This window comes from Triticum dicoccoides, chromosome 4A, assembly GCF_002162155.2.
Source record: "Triticum dicoccoides isolate Atlit2015 ecotype Zavitan chromosome 4A, WEW_v2.0, whole genome shotgun sequence".
In the NCBI taxonomy this organism is placed as follows: Eukaryota; Viridiplantae; Streptophyta; class Magnoliopsida; order Poales; family Poaceae; genus Triticum; species Triticum dicoccoides.
Window position 1 is genome coordinate 737040569 of NC_041386.1, and position 25942 is coordinate 737066510.

General features: G+C 46.6%; 1 pseudogene; it reads left to right on the forward strand.

Annotated features, from left to right (window-relative positions):
* The first annotated feature begins 12333 nt into the window (after positions 1–12333).
* LOC119289970 lies at positions 12334–14986 on the forward strand (annotated as a pseudogene).
* Positions 14987–25942: the final 10956 nt, after the last annotated feature.

Consider the following 25942-nt stretch of genomic DNA (forward strand, 5'->3'; position numbering starts at 1 on the left):
GGAGGGTGCGGGTGTCGGCGGCGGCGGTGGAGCGGGCCGGGGGAGGGTGCGGGGTGTCGGCGGCGGCGATGGAGCGGGGGAGGGTGCGGTGGGTCGGCGGCGGCGGTGGAGCGAGGGAGGGTGCGGTGGGTCGTCGGCGGCGGTGGTGCGAGGGATAGCTATCGAGAGGGAGGGGGATCGAGATCGAGTGTCATCATGAATATTCAATATTTTTTCATATTGAATATGAAAAATATCATCAAATTTGAAAAAATATTCATGAATTCAAAAAGTGCCCATGAAATTTAAAAATATTCATGATATCAAAAAGTGCCCGAGAAATGAAGGCTACAATTTAAATACAATTGATCTTAGCTAGCTATCTGTTCACAATCTTCTTGCCCTTCTTTTTCGCAAATGGAGTTCTTCTGTGGAACGGACGTCCTTTAGGTAGGGTGGTCCTGCTTCTTCATGTGGTGTGTGATGCTACTTCATCATCGCATGTTCGATCTTCGGGTCGCCGTACTTGTCGAAGTCTTGCTCATTGGCTACTCCATCCATTCCGATGATCTTCCTTTTGCCTCTCCTCACGACAACACGACTGGGCTTTGGCGGGTCGGTAATGAAGAAACATTGGTCCACTTGGGAAGCCAGTACCCATGGCTCATTTTTCGCGGTGACGTTTGCGCCCGCGGTCTTGGATTTGGCTTCGGGTATAACCATGGTGGTGAAATACTGGTCTTCTTTTAGGACGCTCTTGGCCCATCTGACACGGAATATCAGGACCTTCTCTCCAGCGTAGCTCAGCTCCCAGATCTCCTTGATCCTTCCGTAGTATCTGTCCTTGTCGTTGCCGGTGTAGGACTCCATCGTTACCCCGGAGTTCTGATAACCATCGCTCTTCATGTCCTTGTTCTTGGTGTATAATGTGTAGCCGTTGATATCGTACGCCTCATAGGTCATCAGGTTGTGCTCAGCGCCCTGTGACAAGGCAAATATGAGTTGTTCTTCCGCGGAAGAATCCTCATGTAAAGGGTATGACAGAAGCTTCTGCTTGAACCAGCGCGTGAAACATGAGTTGTGCTCTTTGATTATATCTCCGTCCATCCTCTGTTGGCCTCGGTCATTGTACGTCTTCTCAATAAAGGTTTTGTGCTCTACCACCCAAGGATCGACCACGTCTATGTGTTATAGCGCGACTAGGTTTGCCCTTTCAAAGTCGGCGAGTCGACCCTCGAAGTCGACATGCATTTCGCGGTGACCCTCATGGTGACCCCATCCAGCGAGCCTGCCGAGGTGCCTGTTGACGGGCAAACCAACGGGGTTCTCGATGCCTAGATAATTCGTGCAGTAGGAGATGCACTCTTCGGTCAGAAAGCCCCTGGACATACTTCCCTCTGGACGTGATATGTTGCGAACGTATCCTTTGATGACACCATTCATCCTTTCGAACGGCATCATGCTGTGCAGGAACGTCGGCCCGAGTTGGATGATATCCTCCACGATATGGACCAGCAGATGCACTATAACGTCGAAGAATGAGGGCGGGAAGTACATCTCAAGTTCGCATAGTATCACCACGATCTCTTCCTGTAGCCTTCTGAGTTGCCTCACGCCAATCGACTTCCGAGAGATGACGTTGAAAAAGTTGCATAGGCCAAATAGCGTTTCACAGACGTACACGTCCATGATCCCACGGATTGCAACTCGAAGTATCTGCGTCATCAGCACGTGACAGTCGTGAGACTTCATCCCGCTGAACTTCTGCTTCGTTGGGTCTAGGTATCTTCTTATCTTCCCCGCGTAACCGTAAGGAAGTTTTACTCCTAGGAGGCAGGTGAGAAACTGCTCGATCTCCTCCTGACTTAGAGTGAAGCACGCGGGAGGGTAGTCATTTCCGGTCTTCTTGGCCTTTTTGCCTTTGCAGCGACTTTCTGTGTCCTGCTTCGCCTCATCATCATCATCATCATCATCATCATCATTAGAGTGAAGCTCCTTCCTGATGCCCATTGATTTCAAGTCTGCCCTTGCTTTCAGCCCATCTTTGGTCCTCTCTGGCATGTTGAGCAGGGTACCAAGTAGACTCTCGCACACATTCTTCGTGATATGCATGACATCAAGGCTGTGAGGCACACGGTGGATCTTCCAGTACGGCAAGTCCCAGAAAACAGACCTCGTTTTGCATACCTTCAGCAGCGGCTCTGGCGCCTTTCGCTTCTTTCCCAGCTATGGCGCCTTTTGCTTGTTTCCCGGCAGTGGGCAGTCTTTCCAATTTTTCAACAGCTTGTCTATTTCCTCGCCGCTCCTCGTACACGGGCGTTTTCGGGGTTCAGTTTCACCATCGAACAGATCCTTGCGTTTCGTCCATGGGTCATCGTCACGAAGCCACCTTTGATGTCCCATGAACACGGTTTTCGAAGACCCGGGATCTCTATCTAGCTAGCGATACGTTGTGTCATCCATGCACCTTACGCATCTAGAAAATCCGTGGACTACCTGCCCCGCGAGATATCCGTAACCGAGATAGTCGTGCACCGTCATGAGCAATGCGGCTCTCATAGGGAAATATTCTTTCTCTGCGGTGTCCCACGTATTGGCTGTCGTTTTCCAAAGCATGTCTAGCTCCTCCTTCAGCAGCCCCAGATACAGATTGATGTCGTTCCCTGGTTGTTTCGGCCCTTCAATTAGCATACTCATGTGAATGTACTTCCTCTTCATGCACAACCAGGGGGGAAGGATGTACATCCACACAAACATAGGCCAGGTGCTATGTGTGCTTCTCTGGCTGCCAAACGGATTGATTCCATCGGTGCTCGCGCCCAGCATGATGTTCCTTGGATCCTTCCCAAATTCTGGGTATTCAAAATTCAACGCTTGCCACTGGCTCGCATCCTTAGGGTGACTCAACAACTTGTCTTTTTTATTTATCTCGGGATCATTTCCGCCATCTTCCCGCTTCTTCTCCTCCCTATCCGCGTGCCAACACAGGAGCTTTGCTACCTTAGGGTCCGCGAAATACCGCTGCAGACGAGGAGTGATCGGAAAGTACCACACCGATTTTCGAGGAGCTTTCTTCCTCTTCTTGTATCGAGTGACGCCGCACACCGAACATATGGTAGACTCCACGTGCTCGTCCCGGTAAATGATGGAATTGTTCATGCACACATGGTATTTCACGTGCGGTAAATCCAGAGGACACACGATTTTCTTCGCCTCCTCGAAACTGGTCGGGCACTTATTCCACTTGGGAAGACGTTCGTGCCAGAATGACATGTTCTCGTCGAAGCATGCGACGGTCATTTTGTGTTTTACCTTCATCTCCAGAGCCATGAGCGTTACTTTCAGGCGGGTATCCTCGGGCCTGCATCCTTCATACAATGGAGTAACCGCGTCTATCTCCAGTTGATACAGCTTGGCTTTCTCTCGGGCGGCAGCTCTTGCGTTATCGGTCTGCTTGAGAAGCAACTCTTGAATATGAGGGTCCTGCACCCAGCCTCCATCGTCGTCTGCTCCGGCATCTTCATCTTCATGATCATGCCCTTCGTCTTGATCTTCCTCATCATCATGTAAGACATCTTCTACATGATGAATGTGTACAGCATCACCGTCGTGATCATGTCCTGGAGATTCTTAGCCTTCTCGCCCGCCCTCACCGCGGTGGTTGTCTTGTTGCCCTTCCTCATTTCTTGCCCGGCCCCCATGGACGACTTCATAGTCATATTCATCACCTTGCCACCGATAGCCCTCCATGAAACCACGCAAGAGCAGGTGGTCCCGCACCTGCCCGGAATCCGGGTCCGCAATAAGGCTCTTCAGCTTGCATCTTCAAAACGGACATCTTATCTCCGTCTCGTTCTTTTGAAGCATCTCGGCCTTCGCTGGAGCTCAAAAACCTATTCCCGATGCCTTGGGTCATCGTGCGGACCATGGTCGCCTGTGGGGTAGAGCAAAACGATATTTTAGAACCAAGAAAAAATTTGGCATGACCTTCCCTAAAAATAGGACCAAAAAGAATGCATAGTGCCAAAATTCTCGCCGAAATGGAAATGAATCAACATTCCGGCAAAATATTGGCAACTATCGCATTTCAAATACCGGTACCTGCAAACACAAACATATATGCAACACCACAAACATATGCAATATCACAAACAAACATAGATCTAGCTAGGCCACAAAAAGTGCATGTGCACGTTGTTGGAGCGAGCTAGGGAGAAAAAAAGTAGATCTACAACATGAAGATAGCTTTCCCCTTACTTACCTATAAAAAAAAAGGTAATTTCGCCACTTAATTTTGATGAATCTATGGTGCAAATGAGGTGAGGAGGAGGATGCAACCGAAAGTTTGGAGAAGGAGGTGGAGGGAATGAAGTGGGGAAAGTGAGTGTGTAGGTGTGGATGTCAAAAATATCTTGTTGGGGTCCCAGGTTACTAATGGCGCACCACCAGCAAATGCGCCATCGGTATGCCTGCTTACTAATGGCGCACTTGCAGGTGGTGCGCCATTACTAGTTTTGCAAAAAAAGTAAAAAAAAATATAGACTAATGGCGCACTGTCTTCCTAGTGCGCCATTACTAGTTAGAACTAGTAATGGCACACTTCGGTAGGATGCACCATTAGTATGTATGTAAATATGAAAAAAAAACTTTATTACTAGTGGCACGCCGTTTTTCTGGTGCGCCATTAGTGTCTTCCACACTAATAGCGCATCTCAAACTAGTGCGCCATTAGTATATAGTAGTGGCGCACTACAATCCTGATGCGCCATTAGTGTCAATACTATCTATAGCCCTTTTCCTAGTAGTGTAGAGAGGGAGGGCCGTCTGCGTCGAGGACTTCCTTGCGCCCGAGGCGCCGGATTGTCTGCTAGAAGCGCTTCGTGGCGCTTCCATAGATGAAGAGCACCGTACTCTCCTGAGTGCGGTGATTCAGAAGGTTTCGTCCGCCAAGAGCGGACTAACCGAAGCCTACACCAGCCTCCTAACAGGCTTTGAGGTAAGTAGTAAAAATGTGTGAAATTACCACCCGATAGGTAGTAGCCCCTGATACTCTGTTTGGTGTTCAGAAGGAAAAACCAAACGGAGGGTCAATTATAATCCGTAGGAGTCTAACAGTAAGTGTGAATGTGTATAAACATGCTGTGTTGCTGGCTGCTGCTGCCCGTACGGCCGAAATCGCCGGCCTAAAGTAGGACTTGGAGCGGGCACAGGGAGAGCACGGCCTCACGAGGAGGCAGCTCGAAGAGAGCAAAGGTGAATGATTCCCCTCTCTTATATAATGAATGGTAAATAAAATTTCATTATGCTAACGACGAAGCGTCGTGATTTGGTAACAGAGGCCACCACCAAAGTGGCGTCTCTCAAGAAGGCGTTGTCCGAGACCGAACACAAAGCAGCCTTGGAACGCAAGGAGCGCAAAAAGCAAGAAGCCCGAGTGGGCGAGGTACAAGAAGAGCTCCAGGAGCTTGGCAAAAAGTTCAAGTCCGTGGAGCATGAGCTTAAGGCAAAAGAGGCCGAGCTTGCGAAGGCTCTTGCAAGTATAAAAGACGCCAAGGCCGAAGCCGAGAAGACACAACGGGAAATCCAGGAGGCCAAAAAGATAACGGACGGTAAAAAAAATTTATGCAAAGCAAACATGTGGAGGAGGCGTTTCTTCTACTTACTTGAGTTCGGAGCTGTCCAGGGGCATTCACAGATCTGCCACGCAGCGTATCCGATGCCGCGGAGTTCTACCATGCTCAGGAGGGAAGCTCAACAGAGAAGCTGTTCTGGTCCCAGTATGCTGGGGCCGAACATCCAACGCCTCTGAGTGACCAACTGAAGCAGTTGGTCGAACTCCACAGGGCGGCCGAAGTGGCTATGAAGGATTTCATAGTCCGGATGTGGCCTGGTGAGCCCCTGCCCACCAGCTACTTCAGCGTGATCAAGCGGATGGTGAATGCCTGTCCGCGACTAGAGGTCATCAAGCGATCCGTTTACATTGAGGGTGCCCGCCGGGCCTTTCCCTGTGCGAAGGTGCATTGGGACAAGTAGGATGCGGAGAAGCTGGTGAAGGATGGGCCGCCAGAGGGCAAGCCGCATCGCGTTCCGGAGAAGTACTATGATGGCGTTATGAAGGGCGCTCGCCTCGTTGCCAATGAATGTACCAAGGACATAATTTTTGAATGAATTCACTTCTGTCATGTTTGTAATTTAAAGACGAAGTTAGTTGCGCTATGTAGCACTGTTGTTATTTAAAATATTACCTTCTGTGCGGCTGTTTATCAAATTCTGAAAGTAGGCCAGTCGTCGGCTTCCGCCCCCATGTAACTAGTACTGGGGTGTTCGTGGAAAACCCGGACACTCTTTATCCAAATGTTTGGTCCCTTAAGGAGGTGTCCAGCACAGCGAACAAGGCAATCGGACTATGCGGCTTTATAACCTTCACTTAGCCATAGAAGTCTACAATTTTAAATTTCGGCGAAGCCCCTAGAATCCAGAAGGCCGAATTGGGGATCTATATACGCCTAGATCGGACGAAGCCGAATTATCGCCTAAAGAGGAAAAATCTTTAAGGATTTTAAGACCTCTCGAACAGCGACCAGCTCTCGCCACATCATGCCGGTAAGTTTTCGTCTTTCTCTACTGAGGTGCTCGTCCGGAAGAACCAGGGCACAATCGCAGTAGTTCTCCCTGCGCCACCTTAGCCGATATAATGGAACGTAAGGAACCAAAAAAAGGGAGCCGGGCTATCCCAACTGTAGACCCAAGACATGATTCAGAGCTGATGCATATAATGCTATAAGTTCGGGGTGCCGCACTGTTGAAAGTGTTCGGACTTCTCTTACCGTATTATGGGGCGCCATAAGAAGCCCCTGGCAAACTCAACGTACCAAAGTGTACGGATGCAATATTAAAAGACATTTGTAAGAAAAAAAATGCTCAAATAAGAATAATAAGCTGACGCTGTATATGATCTCCCATTGATGAATAATACGTTTAGGCGTATGTTTATAATGAACGCATTAAGCGGAGATAAATAGGATTATTTGACATATCCTATCCAAGGGCAGGCTACGTACATATAGATAAAGCAGGTATAACGATCGTAAATAGATTCCACCTGGGTGTTTCCTTCTGTGCACAAAGCCTGTTGCCTCCTTGGTTTCCTCTCCTATGTAAGTCCGACAAATCCGGCTCTTCTGGAGAAGCTGCACTAAAGCAATGTCCTTAAAGGTAAATGGAAAGGTTATGAAGCGATACCGTATTGTTGACTGAGACACTGCTACGCCTCCACCTGTGCCCATGGTATTTTGAGTGCGTAATTGTGTACGCGTGGCACGAATGCTACTTTGATGGGTTTTGAGCGGAGGCGGACTGCTAGCCGTGCTCTTGGCGTGCCTGCTGATCCTGTTGCGGGGTGTTCAGCCCTCGCAGGACGGAGCGTGAGCTTGTCGTCGCCGGATTGGTAGTTTGCCGAAGGAGGCCGCATTGTACTTCTGCAGCAAGGGCTGCTGTATGCTCTTCTGTACAGAGAGAGCGGTCCATATTTCCGTTGGCTGTTATGACCCCGCGCGGGCCTGGCATCTTGAGCTTGAGGTATGCATAGTGTGGTACCGCATTGAATCTAGCGAATGTGGTTCGTCCGAGCAGTGCGTGGTAACCATTGCGGAGAGGGACGATATTGAAGATTAGCTCTTCGCTTTGGAAGTTATCCGAAGATCCGAAGACCACTTCAAATGTTATAGAGCCTGTGCAACGGGCCTCTACTCCAGGAATTACACCTTTAAAGGTGGTTTTGGTGGGCTTAATCCTTGAAGGATCGATGCCCATTTTGTGCACTGTGTCCTGGTAAAGCGGGTTCAGGCTGCTGCCGCCGTCCATAAGGACTCGCGTGAGGTGGAATCCGTTGATGATTGGGTCCAAGACCAATGCGGCCGAGCCACCGTGACGGATGCTAGTAGGATGATCCCTACGATCAAAGGTGATTAGACAAGCTGACCATGGGTTGAATTTGGGGACGACCGGCTCCATCGCGTAGACGTCCCGTAGTGCTCGCTTCCGTTCCCGCTTGGGGATGTGCGTGGCGTAGATCATGTTGACCGTTTTCACCTGGGGGGGGGGGAATTTCTTCTGTCCCCCCATGTTCGGACGCCGGGGCTCCTCGTCATCGTCGATGTACAACCCCTTGTCCTTGTTTTCGGCGTTTATTTTGTCGGCCTGTTTAAATACCCAACAGTCTCTATTGGTGTGGTTGGTTGGCTTGTCTGAGGTGCCATGGATTTGGCACGAGCGCTCCAGTATACGGTCTAGACTGGACGGTCCCTGATTGTTGCGTTTGAATGGCTTCTTCCGCTGACCGGATTTGGATTCGCTGAATCCGGCATTGACCGTCGTGTCTTCGATGTTGTCGCCGTTGTTCTGTCGTTTGTGTCTGTTGCACCATAGCTTGCCATTATTGTCCCGGACATCTGAAGTGCCAGAATTTGGCGTAGTGCTACTACGAGCCAACCAGCTATCCTCGCCCGCGCAAAAGTGGGTCATTAGTGTCGTGAGAGCTACCATGGACTTGGGTTTCTCCTGGCCGAGGTGTCGGGCGAGCCACTCGTCACGGATATTATGCTTGAAAGCCGCTAGGGCTTCGGCGTCCGGACAGTCAACTATCTGGTTCTTTTTAGTTAGGAACCGAGTCCAGAATTTCCTGCATAATTCTCCGGGCTATTGAGTAATGTGGCTCAAGTCATCGGCATCCGGAGGTCGCACATATGTGCCTTGGAAGTTGTCAAGAAATGCGTCTTCCAGATTTTTCCCAACTGCCAATGGAATTTGCGGGCAGCCTGTTTAGCTAGTGCCTGGCTGGTCCTTTGAGCTTTAGGGGAAGATACTTGATGGCACGTAGATCATCTCCGCGGGCCGTGTGAATGTGGAGAAGGAAATCTAACGCGGGGTCTGTTGTGCCATCGTATGATTCGATGTTTACGGCTTTGAACCCTTATGGGAATTCATGATCCATCACTTCATCGGTGAAGCAGAGGGGGTGTGCGGCGCCTCTGTGCCGGGCTATGTCGCGTCGCAGTCCAGCTGTGTCTGACTGGTTATATTCAGCCCGACCGGATTTGCTGTTAGTATATCCGGTATGACGGTCATCGTCATGTGCTTCGGTGCGCCCCCGTGATCCGTAGATCGATCTTGGTTGTCCTGCATTGTTGTCCAGTTTATCGCGCAGGTCCTGAGTATTGCCCCGGGCCGTAGTAAACTAGCGCGGGGGTGCAGGCTGGTATTTGGGCTGATATGCCTATTTATCCCGACCTCAAGGCGGCCAGTCAGCCGTGTGGCGCTCGAGTCCATATTCCTCGGCTGCCAGGACTTCTGTCCATCTATTTGTGAGCAGGTCTTGATCAGCTTGATGCTGCTGTTGCTTCTTCTTCAGGCTTCTTGCAGTGGCAATAAGCCGGCGCTTGAAGCGCTCCTACTCCACGGGGTCCTCGGGCACGCCTAACTCGTCGTCGCCGAGGCTAATCTCGTCTTTGGAGAGGGGCATGTAGTTGTCCTCCTCCGGATACCCGTCCATCGCCTGCTCATCTGGGCTGTCATGCCCATCTTCCTGTTCGGCCTGCTCAAAGGCGGGTTGTTCGGGGTTGTATTCATCGTCGGCACCATCCGGATTGTTTTCGTCTCCGGTGCCGGTATTGCCTTGGCGGGGCTTGGAGCGGCACGGGCGACGCCCATGCTTTGCTTTCTTCTTGGAGGGGTTATCCTCTGTTGCCTCATCGCCATTGGTCTCTTTCGGAGTGTCCACCATGTATATATCGTATGAAGAGGTGGCTGTCCACCGCCCTGTGAGCGGTGGCTCCTGTACGTCTCCGGCATCGTCGTCCATACCGTCGATGTCTTCGAAGTCGAAGTCAAGCACGTCTGTTAAATCATCGATTGTGGCAATGAAGTGGGTGGTGGGTGGGCAGCGAATTCCTTCATCGCCTGCTTCCCACTCAAGCCGGATATAGTTCGGCCCAGAGTCTCCTGACAAAGAGACAAACATTAATGAGTTCAGCATGTTGCCAAACGGCGAGTGCTGAAAGATGTCCGCAGCGGTAAATTCCATTACCGGAGCCCAACCTGGCTCGGCTGGCTCAAGAGTGTGCGGACCAGGACCAACGACCGGATACGAGTCCGGGGGCCCGGGGTTACAGGCCTCCACAGAGGTGAGACCTGTGTTCGGCTCCACCGCCGATGAGTATGCGGCCTGCGGGGCGGGGTCTACCCCTCCGTCCTTGGGCAACGCAACCTGTTCCAGATTTAGATCCGGGGCTATTGCAGGGATGATGTTCCGAGCATTGTCCGACAGCAGGTCTAGGTCGTGCTCGTCGTGACTGTCCGGCGCTCCTGGCACAGGGCCGAATCCGTCGAATATCAAGTCTCCGCGAATATCCGCCGTGTAGTTCAAGTTTCCGAACCTGATCTGGTGTCCAGGGGCGTAGCTGTCGATCTGCTCCAGATGGCTAAGCGAATTGACCCGCAGTGTGAAGCCGGCGAACACAAAGATCTGTCTGGGGAGAAAAGTCTCACCCTGGACCGTGTTGTTGACGATTGAAGACGCCATCAAGCCTCGAAGCGACGACACAGAGGAACTCTCAATGAAAGCACCAATGTCGGTGTCAAAACTGGCGGATCTCGGGTAGGGGGTCCCGATCTGTGCGTCTTAGGATGATGGTAACAGGAAGCAAGGCACACAATGTTTACCCAGGTTCGGGCCCTCTGATGGAGGTAAAACCCTACTTCCTACTTGATTAATATTGAAGATATGAGTAGTACAAGAGAAGATCTACCACGAGATCGTAGAGGCTAAACCCTAAGGGCTAGCCTATGATGGTATGATTGTAATTGTGATCGGCCTTCTAAGGACCATCCTCTCCGGTTTATATAGACACCAGAGAGGGCTAGGGTTTACATGGAGTCAGTTACAAGGAAGGAAACATAATATCCGGATCGCCAAGCTTGTCTTCCACGCAAAGGAGAGTCCCATCCGGACACGGGCCGACGTCTTGAGTCTTGTATCTTCACGCTTCAATAGTCCGGACGATGTATACAGTCCAGTTGTCCGGATATCCCCTAATCCAGGACTCCCTCAGAAGCCATCTAGCTAATAACTATGGAACCGAAGGTCTTTGGTAAACTACTCACAACTCATCGGAAAGGTCTTGGAGATTATGTAGAGGCCCTCCATGGTCGATTCCCCCTCCGGCAATGCGCCGGCGAAGGCTCCAAGATGGGATCTCGCGGATACAGCCGGTTGCATCGGTGGAATTACGTTTTCATGGTGCTCCTGGATGTTCTCGGGGTACGTGGATATATATAGGAGGAAGAAGTAGGTCAGTTGAGCCACGAGGGGCCCACGAGATAGGGGGCGCAGCCACCCCCTTAGGGCGCGTCGGCCACCCTCGTGGCCTCCTCGGCTGCTTCTTTACATCCACTCCAAGTCTCCTGGATTGAGTGAAGGGATGTTGTCGATCTAAATACAACATTTCCTCGACCTTTTCATCTTTATTCCCTTCCACTGCCTTTTTTCGGACCAAAATGCTTACTTCCACAATTATTTGTACTAACTGAACAACTGGACACAAACTATAGTGGATTGCCTTAAGAAGACTAAATAAACAAAGAAATATAATCCACTGAACTAATAGAATGGCAGTGCTAAAATGATCTCATGAAACAGTTGCGTATAGATAAAACAAAGTATTTCAAAGTATATAAAATTAAGGAAATTATATAAATATCCAATAATAGTGATGTATGGTTGCAAATAAATGAGGGACCACCGGTCGGTACATGTGTCAGTCAGTCAGTCAATATACAGCTCATGGATTCCCTGATCTTATCTCCATTTGCTTCCATCCTCTCTCCAGCAACCACACAATTCCACAGCAGCCTTGGCGTGTGAAGAGCCTACACAGGGCGGAAGGAACGAGCAGCAGTTCGCTGCTCTTTCACCAATCTGGACAAGATCAAATTTGGGCGTCATTGAGGTGAAGTCTCTGCTCAATCCTTGGCCTTGTTTGTTGTTCTTTGATTGTTCATGTTATGTTTTTATAGCTGTACAACAGGCCAAAACGCCACTATGTATATGTATCAAAAAGTATGTACAAGAGGTATATACAGGAGCTATACAACCTAAGCTATTATGGAACTATAAAATATAAAATAGGAGAATTACAAAGTTGTTCATGTTCTATCAATGCCTAACCTCTCTTCTTTCTTGCGCTGCAGTTTCTTCTTGCTCCGACCTGCAAGATCATTGTAGAGTCGCTGCTTCTCCCTCTAGTGTGCAGCGTGGCTGGCAAGGCCGTAGATGCACTCGTCGAGACGGTGACTCATATGTGTGGCCTCGACGATGACCGCCAAACGCTCGGGCGGCATCTACTAGCCGTCGAGTGTAAGCTGGCAAACACTGAGGAGATGAGCAAGACAAATCACTATGTCAAGAGCTAGATAAAGGAGCTCAAGTCCGTCGCCTACCAAGCCGATGACGTGCTCGATGACTTCCACTATGAGGCGCTGCGCCGCGAGTCTAAGGTTGGCAAGTCCACTACCCGAAAGGCACTCAGCTACATCACGCGCCACAGCCTGCTGCTCTCCCGTTTTGGAATGACCAGGAAACTCAAGAACGTCCTCGAGAAGATCAATAAGTTGGTTGAGGAGATGAACAAGTTTGGCCTGGAAAATTCTACCAGTAGGGAGATGCGGCAACATCCTTGCCGGCAAACACACTTAAAACTTGATGACTGCACCAAAATCTTTGGAAGAGATGATGATAAGATGATGGTGGTGAAGCAACTGCTGGACCGACAAGATCAGCAGAAGGTGCAGGTGCTGTCCATCTTTGGGATGGGTGGTCTTGGCAAGACGACTCTTGCTAAGATGGTGTACAATGAACAAGAGGTCCACAAACATTTCCAATTGAAGATGCGGCACTGCGTCTCTGAATTTTTTTATGTTATTGCTCTTTTGAAATTCATAATTGAATTGGCCACAAATGGAAGTTCTCCCATGACTGGCAACATCAAACTATTGCAGAAGAAACATGATGAAGTCATTGGACAAAAACGGTTTTTACTTGTTCTCGATGATGTATGGAATGAAGATAAGAGAATGTGGGAGGATGAACTGAAGCCACTATTGTGTTCTGTTGGTGGACCAGGAAGTGTTATAGTGGTCACATGTAGAAGCAAACAAGTGGCCTCTATAATGTGCACTGCCAAGCCCCACGAGCTAGTATTTCTGAGTGAAGAAGACTCGTGGGAATTGTTTTCGAACAAAGCATTTAGCAATGGCGTTGATGACCAACCAGAGTTGGTCGCCATCGGAAGGCGTATTGTCAATATATGTGGGGGGTTGCCTCTTGCTCTTAAGACGATGGGCGGATTGCTGAGTTCAAAGGAAAAAGTATAGGAATGGAAGGTCATCAAAGAAAGTAACATTGGGGATAATGATGGAGGCAAATATGAGGTAATGCTCATACTGAAGTTAAGCTACAAACACATGTCCTCTGAAATGAAGCAATGTTTTGCATTCTGTGCGGTTTTTTGCAAGGCTTATGAGATGGAGAAGGATAGGTTGATCCAACTATGGATGGCAAATGGCTTTATTCAAGAAGAGGGATCAATGGATTTAGTACATAAAGGAGAATTCATTTTTGATGAGTTGGTTTGGAGGTCCTTCCTCCAAGATAAGAAAGTGGTAGTCAAATCAGCTGTCTATGATGGTGACACACAATATGAGACAATTGTATGTAAAATGCATGACTTAATGCATGATCTAGCAAAAGATGTCACTGATGAATGTGCATGTATAGAAGAATTGTCTCAACAGAAAGCATTGTTAAAAGGTGTTTGTCATGTGAAAGTGTCAGAGTCTGAAATTAAAAAGATCATTGGGTTATACAAAGGCACAACATTCATCCGCACTTTATTAGGTACTTCTTCACCATCACATAAGGACTTTGAAGAGTTGCTACATGTATCAGCATCACTAAGAGCATTACACTGCCCCCCTCCAGTTATCTTTAGCAAGGCCATAAGTGCAAAACATTTACGATATCTTGACATGTCTGGATCCCACATTGTTAGGTTGCCAGATTCAATATGTGTGTTGTATAATTTGCAGACATTGAGGCTTATAAATTGCTTTATGCTGCAACAGTTACCAGAAGACATAGGAAGACTGAGAAAGCTCATCAATCTTTACCTTTCTGGTTGTTGTGGCCTAAAAAGTATGTCTCCAAACTTTGGTCTACTGAACAACCTTCACATATTAACAACATTTGTTGTGGGTACAGGAGATGGACTTGGAATAGAGCAGCTCAAAGGCTTGACACACCTTAGAAATAGGTTGGAACTGTTCAATTTGAGCAAGATAAAAAGTGTGGAGAATGCAAAAGAAGCCAATCTCAGTCTGAAGCGAAATCTAAGTGATTTGCTATTCTCTTGGGACCAAGGATTTCATGATGAGCCTAAAGATGTGGAAGAAATGCTTCAATGTTTAGAACCTCATAGTAATATCCAAAATTTGGAGATGTGTGGATATGGTGGCCTAGAAATATCACAATGGATGAGAAAGCCTCAAATGTTTAACTGCTTGAGAGAACTCAAAATGTCTGATTGCCCAAGATGCAAGAGTAAACCTGTAGTATGGTTCTCGGTCTCTCTGGAGACACTGGTCTTAAAGAAGATGGATAACCTAACCACATTATGTAATAACCTTCATGTGGAAGCTCGAGGATGCATTACCCATCAGCAATGTTTCCCAAGGTTGAAGACGATGGAGTTGATTAAGTTACAAAGGCTGGAGATGTTGGCTGAAAATAGTGTGGGAGATCCCAGTGATAGCTTTGTAAATTTTCCGATGCTTGAAAAGCTAAGGATCGTAGATTGCCCTCAGCTTGAAAGTATTCCAGTGACCCCTGTCATTAGGTACTTGATAATAACCGGAGTTCACAGTACTGCAGTCAGTTTAGTTCTTATGAGCATCCGCTTGGGCTATTGGCCATTTCTCATCAGATTATATCTTCAGTCTAAGGAGGATATAGCCATGTTGTCTCTAGACGCAAAGCAATGCCAAAGTGATAGACCTCTTGAAAAACTGAAGTATTTGTATCTGAAAGGATCCAACAGCTTATACACAAGCTCTCGATTGTCCAGATCACACCTTATGCCTTGGAAATGCTTTCCATTCATGGAAGAGCTGACAATAGATGATCTCCGGTGCTTGGACCATCTCCGCGTTCTGCGTATCTTTAATTGTGTTAACCTGGAGGGGGACACTTCATCGTCTGAGGAGGAGACCCTTCCAATCTAACTGGAGATATTGGTGATTGCGGGATGCCACAGTGTGGTGGCACTGCCTTCGAACCTTGGGAATCTGGTCAAGCTGAGGAGTTTTGAGGTGAAATATTGTAGTGGCCTGAAAGGGCTACCTGATGGGATGCGTGGACTAACTTCTCTTAGGACATTGAAGATTTCTTCCTGTAAAGCTTTAGAGGAATTCCCGCAAGGTCTCCAGGAGCGTTTGCCAGCCCTCGAAATCTTAAGCATATGTGGATGCCCGGAGTTGGTAAGACGATGATGCAGAGAAGGTGGGGAGTATTTCACTTGGTCGTCTCCGTCGGATATCGTCAACTTAATTGCTTCTGATGACGTCATAGAAATCCAAGCTATGAAGTAACACTAGTAGAAAAGGGGGCAAAGGTCTAGGCCGGGTCAGCCCATTAGTCCCGGTTCAGTCCTGGATTGGGACCCATGGGGGCATTGGACCCGGTTCGTGTGGACCTTTTGGTCCCGGTTGGTGGGACGAACCGGGGCCAATGGGCCTCGCTCTTGGCCCACTACCATTGGTCCCGGTTGGTGGCTCGAACCGGGACCAACGGCTAAATAATGCAGAAAACAAAACAAAAAAACTGGAAAAAAAATAAAAATAGCAACAATAAGTATTTTGTTGTAAGTAGAAACTAAATAAAATAAATAAAGCAAGAAAGAAAACAAAAAAACAAAAAAGTGTTTTCAAATTTGAAAACTAATGGCACCAGCAGAAAGTTTATAATTTTTCTAAAACTAAAAGCAAAAAAGAATTAAAAAATAAAGCAAAAAACAAAAGAAAATAAATAATGCAGAAAACAAAACAAAAAAACTGGGAAAAAATTAAAATAGCAACAATAAGTACTTATTTATTTTCTTTTACGATAATTCTTTTTGCTATTAAAGTTTGTAACAAAATTCTAATTACTTATTTATTTTCTTTTATGATAATTCTTTTTTCTTTTAATGTTTTGCACAAAATTCTAATTACTTATTTATTTTCTTTTATGATAATTCCTTTTGCTATTAAAGTTTGTAACAAAATTCTAATTACTTATTTATTTTCTTTTATGATAATTCTTTTTGCTTTTAATGTTTTGAACTAAATTTGAATTACTTATTTATTTTCTTTTATGATAATTCTTTTTCTATTAAAGTTTGTAACAAAATTCTATATAATTTTAGTTTCAATAATACTAGAGGTTTATAAAAGCTTTTTAGTTGATTCCTTTAGTACCAGTTCTAAGGCTGTTACAAAGGCATTTTATTTGGTACAGATTTTAAGATTGGGGCCCCACGAGCACCTTTTAGTACCGGTTCGTGGCATTAACCGGTAAAAGAATTTTTTAGTTGATTCTTTCTACAGCTGTTTTTTAGTCCCACCTTGCCAAATGAGAGGCACTCGTAGCGGTTTATAAGCCCTGAGTGTAGAGACGATGAAGGGAGAAGCGCAGTGCTCACCTGCATGTTGGCCTAAAGCTAAGCAACGTGCAGGTGAGCATTGCGCCTCTCTTTTATTTTGGCATGGTATCATCATTTCATCCACATAGCATATGCAAGAAAGTTGAGAGGGTTACGGCAAAAACTGGATGCACTTCGTGTACAAAACGGGCAATCTCTTTCGAAGTATCAGAATTTCATACGGAAACTTCTCTGTTACAACATGCATTTCAAATGAACTACAAAAAGGTTGAAATTTGGCATGGTATCATCATAATAGTTGTGGAGAAAGTCTTCACTTTTTCTTCGCTTGTGTCCTTTCCTTATTGCGTCGTAACCATGGCTAATCTTCATCATTTATCAGGATGCTTGGGTTAGCCTTGACTTTGAAGGGAGGAATTTCATGAAACTTTTCATAATATTCGGACATGTCTGTCTTGCCCTCCACTCCCACGATGTCCCCTTTTCCTGAAAGAACTATGTGGCGCTTTGGCTCATCGTATGATGTATTCGCTTGCTTATTTTTTCTTCTTCTTGGTTTGGTAGACATTTCCTTCACATAGATAACCTATGCCACATCATTGGCTAGGACGAACGGTTCGTGAGTGTACCCAAGATTGTTCAGATCCACTGTTGTCATTCCGTACTGTGGGTCTACCTGTACCCCGCCACCTGACAGATTGACCCATTTGCACTTAAACAAAAGGACCTTAAAATCTACTCCGTAGTCAAGTTCCCATATGTCCACTATGTAACCATAATATGTGTCCTTTCCTCTCTCGATGGCTGCATCAAAGCGGACACCGCTGTTTTGGTTGGTGCTCTTTTGATCTTGGGCGATCGTGTAAAATGTATTCCCATTTATCTTGTATCCTTTCCAAATAGTAACAGACGAAGATGGTCCCCTGGACAACGAGTACAGCTCATCACAAACAGTGTTTTCATCTCTGAGACATGTTTCCAACCAACTGCTGAAAGTCCTCATGTGTTCACATGTAATCATGTGGCAGTCATGAGACTTTAGGTTCTGAGACTTTTTGTTGTAAGTAGAAACAAAATAAAATAAATAAAGCAAGAAAGAAAACGAAAAAACAAAAAAAGTGTTTTCAAATTTGAAAACTAATGACACTAACAAAAAGTTTATAAGTTTTCTAAAACTAAAAGCAAAAGGAATTAAAAAATAAAGGAAAAACAAAAGAAAATAAATAATGCAGAAAACAAAACAAAAAAAGCGGGAAAAAAATAAAAATACCAACAATAAGTATTTTGTTGTAAGTAGAAACAAAATAAAATAAATAAAGCTAGAAAGAAAACAAAAAAACAAAAAAAGTGTTTTCAAATTTGAAAACTAATGGCACTAACAGAAAGTTTATAATTTTTCTAAAACTAAAAGCAAAAAGAATTAAAAAATAAAGCCAAAAAACAAAAGAAAATAAATAATGCAGAAAACAAAACAAAAAACTGGAAAAAAAATAAAAATAGCAACAATAAGTAAGAAAACAAAAAAACAAAAAAAAGTGCCTCCTACTAGGCCCCCACGGCCTGAATGCGACTAGAAACCCAACAATGGGCCAGGATTCAGGCCCGTAGTAAGCCCAGTAGGCCCACAGGCACATAGAGACAGATTAGGCCCGAAAGTCTGCTTTAGAGAGGAGCTCGAGAGGGTTCGCGCATCGCACCTTATAAACAGGTGCGGTTCTCTCTCAGCTTTCGAGGGGTGAAAAACAATTTATTCATCACCAAAAACCACATGGTGTGGTATGCATAGAACGTCATGGGGGGTTTCCAAGCCACATGTGGCATCCCGGACCCTGCGAAAGAGCAAATTTAGCTAATCTATGTGCCTCATAGTTCACGGCATGACCCTCCCAAACAAAATTACAATTAAAAGTAGACGCACTTAGTTTTATTTCGCTAATAATAGTACCATATCGTCCTCTGGTCCCCTTTTGAATGCAATCTGAGGAAATAATGAATTGTTGCAAGTTGAGGTCCTCTGCCAAAGCTAATGCCTCCCGGCAAGCAATTGCCTCCAAAGCAGTTGGATCGTGTACACCATAAATGACGAGTGCTGAGCTTCCAAGATAAAAACCTTGGTCATCCCTGCAGATAGCAATGGCGGATCCTCCCCACTCAAACCTTACTCCTGCATCCACATGGATTTTTGCATATCCCGTAGGAGGAGCCTTGGGTCTGGCAGCAGGCGCCACATGCGATACTGTACCCATGCCGACGCGCGAATTGCCCGTACCAACAATTTCCAACTCTGATATGTACCTATTCACAAACGCATGTGTGGATTGAGGGCTCTGGAAAATACCTTCATGTATCGCTTTTCGCCGTGCCGACCAGATAGCCCACATAGTTACCGCAAGCAACGTGAACTTCTGCTGCGATAGAGTTTCTATAAGGGTAAACAGCCATTGTTTGGCGGAGGGTTCAGTGATTTCCATCATTTGCTGCACAAGATCACTGTCGCTGAGAGCCCAAGTGCACCTAGAAGCGGTGCATTCAATGAGGGAGTGTCGCCAGGAGTCAAGCGCGCCACAAAGCCCACAGCTGGCTGAGTCTTTCATGTGGCGATGCAATCGTACATCATTTGTTGGCAGCGAGTGTTTGGACATGCGCCACAAGAACATCCTGACTTTACCCGGAACACTCGTCCTCCACAGACTCTTCCAACGACTCTTCTCTGCATTTGAGCTCGAAGGGCCTGCAGTTCCCTCCAACCATGCTTCTCTTTGCTGCTTCGTTGCTACGAGCATGTTATAAGCTGATTTCACAGTGAACAGGTCATGCTTATCGTAGTGCCAACTCCAAAAATCAGGGATATTTCGGGTGCAGAGGGGAATCCAAAGAATGACAGTGGCATCCATTGGCATGAAAGTTGCTTCCACTACCGTTCTATTCCAAGTTGCAGATGTATGATCAATTAGCTCCGAGACCAACGACGGTGGGTTCTGTACTCGACTACCATAAGGGCGAAGCATCTCATCCCTCGGCAGCCAATTGTCACTCCAGATATGTGTCGTGTCGCCATTACCCACCCTCCTTATTAAACCCTGTTTTAAGGTATCTCTTCCCTCGATAATTGCCCTCCATATTTGACTAGGGTGGCTCCCAAGGCTAGCCTGCAAGATATATGAGTCTGGAAAGTAAATGCTTTTCAACAGCCTTGCACTCAGCGTCTCGGGGCTCTCTAACAATCTCCATGCCTGTCTTGCCAACATAGCCAGGTTGAACAGCTCGAAGTCTTTAAAACTCAGACCACCCATACCTTTCGGTTGGGTCATAGTTTCCCACGATACCCAATGAGGTTTGCATTTGCCCTCTTTGCTCCCCCACCAGAATTTCCTTATAAGCATATTAAGGTGTTCACACAGTCCTCTAGGTAGCTTGAAGCAAGACATAGAGAAGACTAGCACTGCTTGGGCTACAGATTTAACAAGGACTTCCTTACCCGCTGCTGACATTGTGTTTGCAATCCATCCTTGAACTTTGCTCCACAACCGATCCTTTAGATATTTGAAGGCACCATTCTTAGAGTTACCAATGTCAGACGGCATTCCCAAGTACTTCTCGTTTAATGCCTCATTTGGAACATTGAGCAACTCCTTGATCTCATCCCTCATAGACTCAGGCACTCCTTTACTGAAGAAAACTGATGACTTTGCAAAATTTATACGTTGACCAGTTGCCTGACAGTACGTGTCCAGAACCTGGTTGACCTCATTAGCACCCACACTGTTAGCCTTGAAGAACAGCAGGCTGTCATCAGCAAATAACAGGTGATTCACTGGTGGAGCCGAGGGGGCTACCTGCAAACCAATTAAGTTGGATGACTCATTTTTGGATTTAAGGAGGCACGAAAGGCCCTCTGCTGCCAACAAGAACAAGTATGGAGAAATAGGATCCCCCTGTCTGATTCCACGGGTTGGTGTGAACTCCTGTAATTTGTTTCCATTGAACATTACTGAGAACTTAACTCTGGTGACAAGATTCATCACTATATCCACCGACCGACTTGTGAAGCCCAGCTTTAGCATGATAGCTCTCAAATATTCCCACTCAACCCTGTCATATGCCTTCATCATGTCAAGCTTTAGTGGACACGATTGATGCTTCTTTGCCTTATTACGCTTCATAAAATGCAAGCATTCATAAGCAGTTATAATGTTGTCAGTGATAAGTCTGCCTGGGACAAACGCTGACTGCTCCTTAGAAATAATGTCAGGTAAGACTAACTTTAGGCGGTTGGATATTACCTTTGATGCAATCTTGTACAGTACATTGCATAGGCTGATCGGTCGAAACTGTGTTAAAAGTGTGGGATTTTTTACCTTTGGTATTAGGACTAACACAATCTCATTAATACTTGCCGCTGTCTCAGTACCCTCGACAATTTTCAGGACCACATTGGTGACTTCTTCTCCACATATCTCCCAGTGGCGTTGAAAAAAATGCGCAGGATATCCATCCAGTCCAGGTGCTTTTAATGGGAACATTTGGAATAACGCCACCCTGACCTCCTCTTGGGTGTACGGCGCATTAAGTGATTCATTCATTGCCTGGGTCACCTTCTGAGGCACAGTGTCCAGAACTTGATTCATATTGTTGACCCCTTCCGAAGTATACAACTCCTCATAGAAAGCTATAGCCAGAGACTCCATCTCGCTTTTGTCACTAGTCAGTTGCCCATCCGGTCTCTGTAAGGACTTGATCTGATTTTTCCTCCTTCTGCTAGCTCTAAGATGGAAAAAATACGTGTTTTTGTCTCCATGTGCCAGCCATTCCAACCTTGCCCTTTGCCTCCATAGCATTTCTTCTCTGTGGTACAACTCCGTGTGGCGATCGACAAGTTTAATCTCCAAATGATTGGGACCAGATCTACCTTGGGAATCTCGTAACTCCTGCAGCTGTCTCCTTAACCGAGAGATCTCCTGCCGGATGTTGCCAAAATGAATGTGATCCCACCTTGATAGATCCCCCGCCAATCCATGAAGTTTGTCCTTTAGCTCTTGGACCGAGGCAGCTCCCGTCGCTGTCCATGCAGACTCAACCACCGCCGGCAACTCTGGGTCCCGCTCCCAGCAGGTTTCGTATTTAAAAGGCCTGGGCCCATAGCTACATGCATGCATGTCGCTGTAGCGTACGTAGACTGGTACGTGATCAGAGGTAGCTGCTGTTTTGTGCTCCAACACCGCTCCCGGATAAGCAATTGACTAGGCAGGGTTTGCAACGCCTCTGTCTAGCCGCACTCTAGTAAAAGTTCCTCCGGTGACCTTCTTCTCAAAAGTCCAGTTGCTCCCACTGTATCCTATGTCTGAGAGGCCACACGTATCCAACGCGTCTCGGAACAGATCCATCTGTGCCTGACTCCTCCTGCCTATGCCGTCGTGCTCGTGCGCATGCAGGACCTCATTAAAATCCCCCACGACTAGCCAAGGCAAATCACTTGTTCCGACAATACCCCTCAACATATCCCAGGTTTTGTATCGTTCATTAACTTGTGCCTCTCCGTACACAAATGTAACTCTTGTCCTGTGATCAACCATTGCATCAACAATTGCATCAATGTGGTAATCAGAGTAACCGACAACTTCTAGCTTTATTTCACCAAAAAATACATAGTCCTCCACTTCTCCCACGACTACTAACAGCAAAACTTTTATTGAAACCTAAGGTGCAAGCTAGATTCTCTACTCGAGAGCCCTCTAATTGAGTTTCGACGACGCATGCGATAGAGGGGGCAAGTTGCCTCGTGAGATCACGAAGCTCGTGAACTGTCACGGATTTGCCAGCCCCGCGACAGTTCCAGCATAGGAGACTCACTGCGCTCGGCGCAACTCCTCGAGGGAGCCCGCCAAACGCGCATCAGAAGGGTTGTTGCTGCTTGTTGCATTCAAGGTTCCTTTTTCAAAGATCATCACGGTAGCTTTCGTCGTTTTTGATTCTTGATTAGATGTTGGGCTAGGGGGTACCACCGCAGGGGGTAAAGCCATAGTGGCTTGACCCGGGCTATTTTTTGCAGCCAGTTCTGTCACAACTGGCGCCCCCAAACTGACTTGTGCTGCTCCACGCTTTCTATTGCCTTGAGCCCCTACCATATCTATATCATCGTCAAGACTGGGATCAAAGCGTCCCATGTATTTTGTGCTTTCATTCTGGTCTGCACCCCTTTGATTTGCACCCCTGCCTGCTCCCCGACCGGCTCTGCCTCTGCCTCTACCACCGCCTGATGCACTGTCGGCTCCAGGTCCTCGCCCCGGCCCCTTAAACCAATCAGCTCGAAGATTCTTGAAAACTAGGGCAGATGGGAGATGAATCCCATTGCCACATTCTTTATACAAGTGACCTAGCATACCACGAACTGCGCACCAATCGGGCAGTCGCTCGTATTTGACCCTGAAGATCTCCCTCTTCTTCTTTACCACCAGTGACACAGCGTTCCTCAAAGGTTTTGTGACATCCACCTTGACCCGCACCCTGAAAATATTTCCCTCGAAATCTTGGGATTTGGGTTCAGCATAGATGAAGTCTCCGAACGTGCCAGCAAGGGATTTGATCAGACCAAAAAACAGTTCCGGGAGGTCGTGGATCTGAATCCACATCTCAATTTTGTTCAAGCTAATCGATGACGGTCTGGTGATTCCATCATATGGTTCGACGACGACCGCCTTGCCTTTGAAGGTCCAAGGCCCGTCCTCCATTACTCGTTCCCAATCCCCGAGGCAAGAGAACTGCAGGGTGTAAAGGTTATCCTCCAAAGGACGAAATTTAACTTCCTGTGCAAGATCCCATGCAACTCTCATCTGGCGGAAAAACCAGTACTGACTATATGATCTATCGATATGCACACGAGCAATTGCCATCCAGCGAGCCGCTTCCTCCGGTATATCACCGTCCTCTACAACTATGTCCACCAAGTCATACTCCTTCAACCCAAGTTCCTTCATCATTGCTTCCATGTCGCTCATCGCTGCTCCAGAGGCAGACGTCGAGCCCTCCATCGTATCTCTTTCCCGAGAAACTGCGGATTCCGCGGGAAGGATGTTCCCAAGACCAACTTCCAATCTGCCACAGCGCCAGCCACCTGTGGGCGTCGGCGATCGGTGGTAGGGAAGCGATGGGGATCGCGATCTCCATGTCGGGCAAGCGCCGCCGGGAGGAAGAGAAAACCCTAACTAGAGGGGTTCTCTCTCAGCTAGCGAGGTGGGACTAAACTCCTACCACCACGCCATTGTGCAAGGCCCATTGGTCCCGGTTGGTGGCACCAACCGGGACTACAGGAGTGCATTAGTCCCAGTTAGTGGCACCAACCGGGACCAATGCCCCCTTTAGTCCGGGTTGGTGCCACCAACCGGGACGAAAGGCTGCCGCTTCCCACCCTTTGGGCTGCCAAAAACTGGCCTTTGGTCCCGGTTAGTGGCACCAACCGGGACTAAAGGGGGCATTGGTCCCGGTTGGTGCCACGAAGTGGGGCGTGGAAGAGATGTGGATGGATGGACTCATGTCCGGCGTGGCCCTGTCTAGGCTGGGTTGGATCATTATTTGTTCTGTTTTTTCCTTCCAAAAAGGGGAATATTCCCAATGAAGAAGCATGAGCTCACATGCTCTCGTTTCAACCGTAATCTACTAGTCTTAGAAAAATAATCCTATCTATTATGCATGCTCAGTGCTTCTATACATGTGCAAAGTTTCCGTGGCCAATGCATGTGTGCGGTCGGCGGTGAACCTAAAGAGGCAAACTCGGATTCGGGCGTTCAAACGTGGGGTGGAAGGTTCCATGCCCAAGTGCCCGTTGCTTTGCATCGATGGCTGCTGAGGCACTCACTGCCACTTCTTTCATGAAACCCTGAACCCATCCATCCTTCCTCCCGCACGCGCCAGTGTAAGCCAACCCTTGTGATTCTTTTTCTTTGATCGTTTTTTTGGCCAGTTTTGTTACATCATCTGGTTTTCAATTAAATTAGAATCAAAATTTTAATAAGTAAGGAATTTTAAAATGATTTCAAATTTTAAACAATATATCATTAATTCAAAAAATAGTGAATTTAAAAATGCCTGGAACTTTAATAAAAGTGTTCTTTGATTTAAAGAAATGATCATGAATTTCATATTTCCTAGTTTTCAAAAAATTCTCATGAATTAAAAATGTTCAAGATTTTAAAAAATGACCCAAATTTCGAAAAAAAATCATGAACTTTCACAAATATTTCTAGATTCAAAAAAGGTGCAGGAATGTTAAAAAATATTGACGAATGTTCTATATCTCCCACTAACTTATTTCTCTCAACTTTCAAGTATGCCACTTCACTATGCAACATGCATGAAAAAGCCCACCCAACATGCAACCATGCATAGAAAAAAAGTCACTAACAAGCAAACATGCATGATAATTTAAATAATGTTATGCTATTTCTGTTTAATAAATAATTTACAATTATACAATAATCAAACACAATAAATCATATATATTTTTCAGTTTTAGTTATCACCTAATAAATGAAATATATTTTCTCAGTTTTAGTTATCACTGGGAAAATTGCCCGTGCTTTGCAACGGGGACATAAACTTTAGTTGTTCTACAGCAATCTAGAAGAGATTATATTGATGTGTAATATGTTGTTTGTTCCACAACCATACCTAGATGTGATTATAGTTCAGTTAAAAATCAGAGATTATTTTCCTCTAGGAATGAACATTAGCCCTCAGAACATCAACACCATGCGTGTCTTGTACGTAATCGAGGAGTAGTGTATATTGTAGGTAAAAAAAATAAGTTGTTGTTTAGGTAGTGGAAAAAAACACCTAACAGAAACCGTGGCTTCGTTAATCGGGCAACCACGTTAAGTAAACAAAACCCCTCATTTATCTGGTAGGCGGGATTGTCGAATAGTACTTCAAGAGAACTGGAAAATAATGCAAAACACTAGTAGAAAAACATCTAATAGTCCCGGTTTGTAAGGGCCTTTAGTCCCGGTTCATGAACCGGGACTAATGGGCCGTTACTAATACCTCCACCCATTAGTCCCGGTTCAAACAAGAACTGGGACCAATGTGCCTCCACGTGGCCCTGTGCGCCGAGCCCAGTCAGGGGTCCTTTGGTCCCGGTTGGTGGCACCAACCGGGACCAAAAAGCATCTACGCGTCAGCATTCCAGTGGTTGGGGTTTTTGTTATTTTTTTGAAAGG